Genomic DNA, 11,108 nt, shown 5'->3' on the forward strand with positions numbered 1-11,108 from the left:
CCCAGAAGCCTTTCTGGTTGCCCCTCCCCTGCCCCGTCCATCCCCAACACCAGTTGGTTGGTCTCCTGCCACCCTGGGCGCTTGGCAGGGTTCTCTGATAATAAGAGGTTTACATTATTGTCATCCAACCAGCCTGCATTACTAGCAATGCCACTGGGTGCCAGGCACGCGCTTTGCACACACACGCCCTCAGAATCCTCCCTGGAACTCTAAGAGGTCCCTGAACACTACTCACCCCAGTTTGCTGGGGATAAAACCATGACTTGGAACACTGTGTAATTTCCCCAAGGTCACTCAGCCAGGAAGCAGAAGAGTCTAGAAGCCAGGTCTATCTGATCCCAGAAGCTTCATGGTGTGATGAGGGCTGTCAAGTCACCTGTGGCCTTGCTCCTCGCTCCCTCAGGCTGTGAGCTCCTCAAGGGTGGTACCCTGTCTGGCTCCGATCGGGCCCACGGTCCCTGGCAGACATTCACTTTGTTTGCGTCTTGAACCAGTTAGTACTGAGCCCCTCGGCGAAATGGAGGGATCCTTCCAGCATCTGTCCTGTGCCTTGGCCTGCAAATATGAGAGCTTTGCCTCATATTCTGTCTGATTTTTCTCCAGATACCCTGTTCCATTGATCACTGACTCGATTCTCCAAGCTCTGAAACTAACACCAACACCAACCCCATGGGATTTCGGTTTTGCTGAAAGCTATTTGTTTGGGTATGATTTGGCCTTGATTCCTGCCTTGAACAAGCAGCAAGTAAGGGCTGGACATGGGGAGATCTCAGGTGCTCCTGGGGCATGGCTCCATAGCCCACCCCTTTCCTGTTTGGAAAGCTCATGGCTCTGTAAGGAGATTCCCAAACCCAGAATCCTGACCTCTCCCCAGAGGGGCCCTCGGTGGGTGGTGATGGGCAGTAAGTTCCTGAGTAAGGCCTGGGTGTGCTCGGACTTGGGGGTCCTCAGACAGAGCTTGATATCCCTGAATGACAGGGTCACACTGACAGTCACTGAACTCAGGGACACAACAGGGAAAACTGAAGGCATGCCCATGTTGAAACTTGCCCAGCCAACTGTCTGCTTCCAATATCCACCGCTCCTTTTCTCTTCTGTTCTCCAAAGCAGGACTTCTGAGTTAGGGCTGGAGGTGGTGTGGTCACGGCAGAGGGAGTTGCTCCTGACTTTTCTGTTCTGAGGCAGGCTCCCCTGTACGGCCCCAGCACCCCAAATCCACAGGATGACTGCCAGAGACGACTATGCCAGGGGCCCTCCTCCCATTAATAAATCCAAGCTTCAGCTGAATGGAGACATTTGACTGAAACCAGTATTTTCACTCTGAAGGAGTAGCGAAGTGTGACTCAAGGCCCGTCCAACTCCAGGCTTAATGCCTTGGTCATGGGAAGACCGGTTTGAGTGGGTGAGAATTTGTTTCACTTTATTTTTGCTGAGTTGCCTTGGGAGACTGAACTTTGATCTGGGTGGGAATCACTAATTCATTGGCTCACAGGAAGACATAGACCAGTGTTCCACCTCCTGTCAGAAGAAACCAGTGCCCCTTGGCTCAAGGAAGAAGGCTGAACGCAGTCCCCAGCACCCCGGTCCCCTCCCACCCACTCGCCCACCTGCTTAGTCACCTTTCTTGGCCGCCTGGATCCCATCAGTGCCACACCAGCCACAACCAGAGAGCTGGGCGGCTTGGTTTCCCTTCAGTTACTATCTTGTAACTCCCTCTTAATTTACAATCTGTTTGCTCTCTCAGATGTTTGGAAAGAAAACTCCTTAGTCAGCAGCCCTGGAAAGCTTCAATTTCAGTGAAAACTGGATCCTTCTTTCCCAGGTTTTTTTGGGGCTTGTGGCTGGAACCTAACATCTGTGAGGCAGGCAGGGCCTCATTGGCCCTGTGTCACCAGATACCTACTGAAGGGATGCATTTGGGGTAGAATACGTGGGCACAGCCCACCAGTGACAGCTGGTCTTAATCTAATATCACCCTCTGCCGACCGGAAGATGGGTGAGCAATCGGCCCTGAGAGAGGAACAAAGATGAGAAACATCCAGCCTAGCTCAGATGCTAGTGGGGACCCACCAGGAAGCCCTTTCCCTAAGGGCTGACAAGAAAGCCACACAGCCTGAACATCTTCCTGACTGCAGGGGAGTGTTCGCCACCAGGTTACTTAGCTCCACGGGCTGGCCTCTCGGACAGGGTCCTCCCAGGCACTTCCATCAAAGGTGACGCATCAGCCTGCTCGACTTTGAACCGCCCTGTGGTGTGCTTCTGAAGATTGTGAAAGAAGGGGCAGGAGCTATTACTAAGGATAATCATTTCAACACAGAACTTGGTAGGGAACGAAGCACACCACTGGCTCTTGGGCCCTGGCTGTTCCAGGATTTCTCAGCTGTCCTCAAGCATTCACGGCTAAGGAACCCTGAAATGTGGGCTGAACGTTGCTCCTGGGAAAGAAGCAGGAATGAGGCAACTGGAGTTTGAACCCTGGTATGCCACTTCTTAACTGTGAAACTAGAAATCAGTCTGCCAAATGGGGATCAGCATTAAAGTAAAAAAAAAAAAAATCAACAAAAACAGTCCTCTTAGGATAATTAAAGAAAGAACTTTTGTTAAACAAATTTGCACAAACTTGGAAACAATAAATACTGAGTGATGTAACATATTATTATTTCATTAATCATTATCGTTGTTATTATTGCTTAGGGCCCCAGGTTCTTAGTGGGTACCCACAATGTGTCTCACCTGACTTGGGAGCCTTACAGGGAACAGGACTGCTTCTGATGCTACACCTGATTCAATAAAATGAATAAGGACCAGCAGGCCAGCTGTTCAGGACAGAAGGATTATGAGCAATTGACTCTTGATCTGAATGGCGGGGCTGCAGAAGTAGCTGAGCTCCACGAGGGGGCTCAGGAGATGCTGAAGAGGCTTAGAGAGAGGCCATGGCGGTGGTGCCTGGAATCATCCAGTGAGACCTCAGAGAACCCTCCCTGGCATTTCCCTCAAAGGTGACCTTTGACGCCCTGCCAGTGTTTTTAACTGTCTTGTGATGAGCTTGGAAGATAGGTGGAATGTAAACAGGGTTGTTCAGCCAGAACCCATCCTAGAAGGTGAATCCCACAAAGACTGTCTGTTCTTTCATTCATTGAAGTTTGGTTAAGCACCTACTATGTGCCAGGTGCTGCTGCACATTTCCTTCCAAACACACAGAAAGTGCACACCCCTGGGTTTGGCAAGCACTGGGGGCCCAGCCAAGCCCAGGAAGCTGAGCTCTGTCCCCTGGGGCATCTCATTCTCCTCCCTTGAGCCACCCTGAAACTTAGAATGCTTAGGTTTTATTTACGTATTTACTGCACGAAGAATTTCAGAATAAATCATGGACATCGTCCCCTGTCATCTCCACACGCCAACAGCATGTCCAACATAAAGGAATATTCTCCTAACTGCAAATACCATTATCACACCTAAGAAAATTAGTAATAATTTCTGAATACCCATCTAAAGCCCAGTCTATTAAAATTCCCCCAAAAGTCTGTAAAGTATCTTTTGTAGCTCATCTGTTCAAGTCAGTGTCTGCTCACGGAGTACACATTCACTTGACTGTATGTTCCTTTTGACCTAGAACAGTTCTCCCATCCTTTTATTTTCATTGCATTGAATTTTTTTTTTTAAGAGACCAGGCCAGTTGTAGAATGTTCCACATTCTGGATTTATCTGATTATTTCCTCCTGGTGTCATTTAGCTTTGTCCCTCTACCCGCTATATTTCTTCTAATAGCGTCTTAGTCCCTTCAGATTGCTTTAATGAAAATACAGTAGATTGAAAGTGAAAGTCACTCAGTTGTGTCGGACTCTTTGCAACCCCATGGACTATACAGTCCAAGGAATTCTTCAGGCCAGAATACTGGAGTGGGTAGCCTTTCCCTTCTCCAGGAGATCTTCCCAACCCAGGGATCGAACCCAGGTCTCCTGCACTGCAGGTGGATTCTTTACCAGCTGAGCCACAAGGAAAGCCCAAGAATACTGGAGTGGGTAGCCTATCCCTTCTCCAGCAGATCTTCCTGACCCAGGTATCGAACCTGCTTGCAGGCAGATTCTTTACAAACTGAGCTATCGGAGAGATACAATAGATTGAGTGACTTACAGATAACAGAAATTTATTTCTCATATTTCTGGAGACCCAGAAGAAAGAGATCAAAGCTCCAGCTTGGCTAGGTTTTGGTGAGAGCCTGCTTGCTGGTTCATAGACAACACACATGGCAGAAGAGAAGGGAGCTCTCTGTGTCTCTTCTAACAGCACTAATCCCATTCATTAGGGTTCTACCCTCATGATCTATTCACTTTCCAAAGGCCCCACCTCCTAATACCATCACACTGGGTGTTAAGATTTCAACATATGAATTTAGGGGAACACAAACATTTCATCTATCGCAATAGCCTTCCTAAAGGTCAATATCTTGAAATATTGCCAACTTCATCCAGCTTTCAGCAGAAGTTTTTGGGCTCTGCAAGGCATAGGTACAGTAGGGAGGGGTAAGGGTGAGAAAGAAACAGCCCTGGAGGTGCTCTTGCCATGGCAGGGAGGCCCAAAGCAAGGGCCAGGAAGGACCTATGTGCCCTAGGAAAGGTTCCCGCAGACAGCAGGGGGGCGTTCAGCAAATTTTTTCATCCAGAAACCCCCAGCTGTGCACTGCACAACTCCAGGGGGTGCCTTCACAGAGGCACAAATGGTACCTGTGGAGCTGCATATCTGGAATCTCTCCATGAGCCCTATGAGATAGGCACTATTCTCATCCCATCTTACACATACCATGATAAAACCTAGGCCCAGAGAGGTTAAACAAGTTGCCCCAAAGCATACAGCAAACCAGATTTACACCCGGAGGATTTGGCTGCCCATCCATGCATCCATGCATTGCCTCCAAGCTCTGCCATCATCTTGGAGCCTCCCAATCAGCCCCTGAAGGATCTCCTATGCTATCACTATTCCACAGGTGATGACACTGAGGCTGGGCAAGTGGGCCAAGGTTGTCCCACGTGAAGGCCAGAGCCAAGGAAGAGCCAGAGGAATTGAGAGGGGTAAGAAATCACCCTGGGCCGAGGCAGTGGAAATCCAGAAGGCTGCACAGCTCAGAAGCGTGTTCCTGAGATTCAGCTCCTGGGGGCCAACAGGCCAGGTCCTGGCCCAGCCCCTCATCGGTCTGCCTCCCTCTAGAGCCCCAGCCCGGAGAGATGGATTCTGGAGGAGGGGATGGTCTCAAGGTTAATATTCACCCTCATTTTCCACTCAGCATCAGAGTCACAGGGGCCCTCTGAGGAATGCGCTCTGTGGGTAGAGAGAGATTAATGAAGCAACCTGGCCAGCCCTCCCATACCCCAACCACCTCCTTAGATCTTGACCAGATGCCTGTTTGCAGTTCTGCAGGATAGCACCCCACCTCATGGGGAGCCTGCATGGTGCCAGAGCTCAGGCCACATGGAGACCGAGCTCATTAAGGCCACACACAGGGCAACTACAAAAGAGGACAGGCCCACTGCTCCCCCCTCCCCCTGCCAACCCCCCAGCACAGACAACACCTAAGTGCCCACAACCAACCTACAAAGAGGTGGAGATGGCAGCATGAGGAGTCCCATTTCACAGATGAGGAAAGCAAGGCTTGGAGGCTCTACTATTGACTGCCAGCCCCCTCAAAAGAGATGTCTCCCCCAAATCTGTGACTATGATTTTATTTGGAATCATATTTGCAGATGTAATTAAGAATCTCAGAACAAAACATTCTGGATCAGGGTAGGTTCTAAGTCTAACGACAAGTGCCTCTGTGAAAGAGGGATGGGTGTGAAAGTACTTAATGCTGTTGAACCATATACTTAAAAATGGTTAAAATGGTCAATTTTATGTTACACATATTTTACCACAATAAAATTTAAATTTAACTCATTTTTTTTAAGAGGGTGAAGAGGATGGGAAAAGAGACACAGAGGAGAAGGTGATGGGAAGATGGAGACAGAGATCGCAGTGATGCGTCTTCAAGCCAAAGAACTTGGGATCACCAGCAGAGGCCAGGAGATGGGCACAGGACAGGTTCTCCCGGAGACTCTAGAAGGAAGCAACCTTCCTGCCTCCCTGATTTGGACTCCTGAGCTCCAGAACTGTAAGGGGAGCTCAGGAGTTTGTGGTAATTTGTTCCTCAGTCCTAGGAAACTACTACATAGAATGACCCTTGACCAAGGTCACGTGGCTCTTCTGTCACAGCGGCCTGGGGCTTCTAACTACAAATCTGTGCTTGGTACACTCTTGGGATGTTCCCTGACACTGCAAGGCAGGCCCCCGAGGTTCACAGGGCAGGTGGAGCTCAAAGGAAGGCTTCCATCTGTGTTTACCACCATGGCCAGTGCACCCCACCTTGAGAATGCAGTGTGACCCCCCCAGAGGAATCACGTCATCATACCACTGCCTGGCATCTCTTTACGAGGCCATGTGCGCATAGGTACCTCAGGAAGCTCTGTTGCTAATCTCTTTCTAAAGATTACCTGGTTAGTTCTAATGAGGTGGATGAAACTGGAGCCTATTATACAAGCGAAGTAAGCCAGAAAGAAAAACACCAATACAGTATGCTGCTGCTAAATCACGTCAGTCGTGTCCAATTCTGTGCGACCCCATAGACGGCAGCCCACCAGGCTCCCCCGTTCCTGGGATTCTCCAGGCAAGAACACTGGAGTGGGTTGCCATTTCCTTCTCCAATGCAGTAAAGTGGAAAGTGAAAGTGAAATCGCTCAGTCGTGTCTGACTTTTAGTGACCCCATGGACTGCAACCTACCAGGTTCCTTCATCCATGGGATTTTCCAGGCAAGAGTACTAGAGTGGGGTGCCATTGCCTTCTCTGCCAATACAGTATACTAATGCATACATATGGAATTTAGAAAGGTGGTAATGATAACCCTGTATGCGAGACACCAAAAGAGACACAGATGTATAGAACAGTCTTTTGGACTCTGTGGGAGAGGGCGAGGGTGGGATGATTTGGGAGAATAGCATTGAAACATGTATAATATCATATGTGAAACGAATCGCCAGTCCAGGTTCGATGCATGATACTGGATGCTTGGGGCTGGTGCACTGGGATGACCCAGAGGGATGGTATGGGGAGGGAGCGGGGTTCAGGATGGGGAACACGTGTACACCCGTGGCGGATTCATGTTGATGTATGGCAAAACCAACACAATACTATAAAGTAATTAGCCTCCAATTAAAATAAGCAGGTTTATATTTAAAAAAAAAAAAAAAAAAAAAGACTATCTGGCTGTCCTGAATGACAGGAATGCTTCCAGGACCACATGCAGTGTGCACTGCACAACTCCAGGAGGCACCTTCACAGAGTCAGCAGCACCTCTGGAGCTGTGGTGCACAACCCTCACCACTGCACAGGGTAATTGTGACCGCTTCCGCTGAACAGGTCAAATTCCCAGGTTGCCAGCCCTTCGGGGAGATTGGCCCCACCCCACTGGTCCCAGATTTCTGGCAGAACTGTCTGGTGGGTCTCAGCCTGAGAATCATGTGGGCTTCATCAGTCCTGGGCAGTGGGAGTCTTTGTGTGCTGGAGCCATTACCAGGAAATAAGACTTCCCAAGTCCTGCACAGACTTAGATCCAAAGGAGCCTCTCTCAAACCCAGATACTGGTGAAGCAGTCTGGACCTGCAGCAGACCCTTCTCAAATAGGTTTGCTAAGGATTCCCTTGCTTCCCAGGAGACACTAGTGGTAAAGAACCCACCTGCCAATGCAGCTAGACCTAAGAGATGTAGGTTTGATCCCTGGGTTGGGAAGATCCGCCAGAGGAGGGCACCCACTGCAGTACTTTTGCCTGGAGAATCCCATGGACAAAGGAGCCTGGAGTCCATGGGGTTGCAAAGAGTCAGACATGACTGAAGCAATTTAGCACGCTTAGATTTTTGAAGACAAGTCAAGCTGAGACTAAATTATTAAGCTTGGAAGTGGTCATGAGAGAGTCCTATCACTTTGGGGGCCCAACAACATCCTTGTCCTTCCTACTAGTTTTGAACCTTTCTTTAGATTCTGTAAGCCAAATATTTAGACGCAGCAGCAGCAGCCTAAAGGAAATCAGTCCTGAATATTCATTGGAAGGACTGTTGCTGAAGCTGAAACTCCAATACTTTGGCCACCTGATGCGAAGAAATGACTCATTGGAAAAGACGCTGATCTGGGAAAGATTGAAGGCAGGAGGAGAAGGGGACGAGGATGGGATGGTTGGACAGCATCACTGACTTGATGGACATGAGTTTGAGCAAGCTTTGGGAATTGGTGATGGACAAGGAAGCCTGGCGTGTTACAGTCCATGGAGTCACAAAGAGTTGGACAAGACTGAGTGACTGAACTGAACTGAAGAAAAATATGCATATGAAATACTGTCTAGATGTATATATTTCATAGGTACATACATCTTTAAGAGGCATTTCTGCCACTTGCAACCAGACTGTCTTATATACTGCTCTGAACCATCTGGACATTTTGTGGGAGCTTTCCTTCCTGCAGAGGGGAGCAGGAGTGGGTTGGGGAGGACATGAAGGCCTTGAGGTTAATGTGCTGGAAGCTGCCTCCGAGCTTATAAATTAAGAACTAGCATCTTTGAACTCACTGAGTAAATCTACAGGAAGACAGATTTAAGCTGAAAATAATGTCATTTCCACACAGTCTTAGGAGCATATGTGTGCAGCCTCAAAGCTAAAAGCTACTAAACTTTTTGCCCTGGAGCTCTCAGCCTGGTGACAGCGGTGTGCCCAGACTGGGGCTCCCCAGTGTCCAGCAGGGCAGGTGCAGGGGACATAGCCAAGCAAAGCTTCAGCCTCAGGTGTGAGGTACAGTAAGGACTGCCTCTGGCCCAGCTGGCTTTTCCAGTTCAGCCTGCACGTTCCTTCCTGTTCCTTCCCTCATCCTCTGGCAAACAGTGGCTGCAAACCAGCACCCAGAGAGCCAGGGGATTCCCACGGGGGGCCTTCCCTTGGGAAGGGGCTCTGCCAACCTTGGAGGCCAGGAAGAGTGGGGGGAGGGGTGGAGGGTGGGCGAGCCCTCGAAGGTACCTAGGAGGCCCCCTTGGGCCCCCTCTCCTCCACCACCTCCCAGCTCTCCAGGGCCTCAACCCTCTTCTCCCTACACCCACCCCACCCCACCACCTGCCACTCACAGGTCGAGGTGGACGAGGTAGCTCTCTAGAGGGGGAAGGAAGTTCAGAAACTGCCCCTTCCAACCCAGTTGCTTTACACAAGGAGAAACTGGGACCAGGGAAGTGAAGTGGGCTGCTAAAGGCCGCATGGCTATGAGAAGGCAATCCGGAGATAGAACCTGGGGCTCTAGACGGTGGCTCTGGGTGCGGGGCCGGGGGAAAGGGGCCATGGGGGCTGGACGTGGAGCGGTCTCTCTTTCCCTCCCTCTGTGAGCTGGAGGGGAGCCCAGCACTAGTGACAGGCAGCCACGGAGCTGGACGGCTTTGAGAGGCAGGGGCCCAGGCAGTCTGGACGGTCAGGAGGGACGCTGCAGTTCCGTCCCCCGTGGCGCCTTTGTCTTCCTGCGGCGCGGTGGGCGCGGAGGCCGGGGAAGCCGCGCTGGGCGCCCCGGAGCTGCCCCGGGGCCCGGGGAGGGAGGCCCGGCCGCCGCGCCCTGGGTGGCCGGAGGGGCCTCCCGCCGCCGAGGCGCCCGCCGCCCCCGTGTCACCCGGCCCAAGTCGCCGCGCCGCCGCCCGCGGTTCCGGCCTCCTCCGCCGCTTCCCTTCCCAGGGGCCCTGGGGTGTGAGCCTGGCCCGCCTCCCTGGGGCGCGCCCCTGGGTCCCTCCCTCCGAGCTCCCGGGCGGCCGCCCTCTGAAGTGTGGCCCCGGGACCAGCAGCAGCGACTTCCCTCACCCTCGGAGCTTAAACTTGCAAAGGCAGACTCCCGGGCCAGCACTGGTCTCTGGACCCCGCGCGCTGTGTTCACGGGCCCTGCCGGAGACCCACACGGTCGCGAAGTCTGAGACCCGCAGCTATGGAGCAGCGACACCGCCCGGTCCAGCTCGGAGGGAGGGCAGTCCCTCCCCTCCTTGGGGGAGCGATCCTGTCTCCCTGTCCAGGAGCCCTCAGGTAGCCGGCTGTTTCTCGCAGCCATCGGCCTCTGCTGAGTAGTGACTGGTGAGGGAGAGGGAAGACCTGTTCCCATAGGCAGGCCGGGGTTTCCGTACTAAAAATTGTCTTTCCTGGATGATGACCCGGAGTTGACTTGGAAATTGACACAAATTGCTTCAAATAATTGATCCCCTTAGCGTCTTTTTAGATTAAATCCCAAATTGTTTACAATGGAGGTGGGAAAAGCACTCTGGCTGTATTGTCCTCGGCCTCTGAGACGCTCACAGCCCCTGGAGGCTCATGTATCCAGCCCTGTGCTAGAGAAGCAGGACAATTGCTTTATGGATGTCATTTATAAACTGAATGAAAACCCATCCAACTAACTGTGGAACACTTCTAAAGATACTGATCTAAAGGCTCGCTAAAGATTATTCTCATTTCATAGAGACTACTTTCTTGACCTTGAAAACTGTGGAAAAAGGAAAAAGCTGTAGCCAGATTTTGTCTGTTTCCCCCAGAATATTCTTTAATATGTTTACATAATGTCTTCAATAAAATTAAAAGCATGCATACCTTTGGGCCCAACCCCTGAGGCCCAAGTCTCAGCTGTTAATCTAGTGACAAAGAAGTTTAGCCTAGTGGCCATGGCTTAGTGGGGCTGTCTCCAACTACACATCCATTTGCAGTCATAGACTTTTGAGTCCTTAACCCAAAGGAGTAATTCTGATGCTGGAGTTCAGGTGAGAATGGAGGGAAACTTGGGCATAGGTTGGCCAGTTCTCTCAGGTCCCATCTCGCAGGACCCTCCTCCCTGCTTCTGACCATTTGAAAAAGCAAGGGGAGTTGAAATGAAGAAGGTGGACCCTGGGGGACTGGGCCCTCCAGCTGGTAGTTAAGTAAATCTGGGTGGGTGGGGTCGGGAGAGGGTTTGATAGACAAGGGTTTGTTCAGAGCTAACTGTGATGTGTCAGGAGCCTTGGAAATATCCTTTCTCTTTGTCCCAACGATT

Source organism: Bos javanicus, chromosome 11, assembly GCF_032452875.1.
Source record: "Bos javanicus breed banteng chromosome 11, ARS-OSU_banteng_1.0, whole genome shotgun sequence".
Taxonomy (NCBI): domain Eukaryota; kingdom Metazoa; phylum Chordata; class Mammalia; order Artiodactyla; family Bovidae; genus Bos; species Bos javanicus.